Below are 562 nucleotides of genomic sequence, written 5' to 3'. Positions count from 1 at the left end.
AGGCTGCTATCGGCCATCGTACATCCAGCCTATAGGCTCGTAGCTTCTCCAGTAGCAGATTGTGCGGAATACAGTCAAAGGCCTTGGACAGATCCATCAGAATTGCACCAATATACTGACGATCATCCAAGGCCCGACGCCAATCCTCAAGTAGACACAGCAGATTAGACAGGCACCCGAAGCCCCTTCTGAAAGCTGCTAAGTAAGGATTAAAATATACTAAAAATATCACTAAGTGGTGTATGTACATGTACAATTCTTTCAAATCCTTATGAAAAAGTGCGTAAAATGCTAACAGGCCAGTAATTGTTTTTATTCGTGGGGTCATTCTTCCTAAAAATAGGAATTACTTGTGCCTGTTTTAAGGTATCTGGGAACTGCTGTTGTGGTATACAATGATTAAATAACATAGATAAGGGGGGGCTTAGGGCCCAGGATCCTTCCTGATATAAGTTATATAGATATAAGTTTCGTGCAGTACTGACATTACTACATTTAAAGGACCCTTCATCTGCCGCAGGTTTCATGTTGTTTTTAATATGTACAATGCTTGGGTGATCAG

Source organism: Mizuhopecten yessoensis, unplaced genomic scaffold (genome assembly GCF_002113885.1).
Source record: "Mizuhopecten yessoensis strain PY_sf001 unplaced genomic scaffold, ASM211388v2 scaffold8815, whole genome shotgun sequence".
Lineage (NCBI taxonomy): Eukaryota > Metazoa > Mollusca > Bivalvia > Pectinida > Pectinidae > Mizuhopecten > Mizuhopecten yessoensis.
This window is presented reverse-complemented; position numbering follows the sequence as displayed.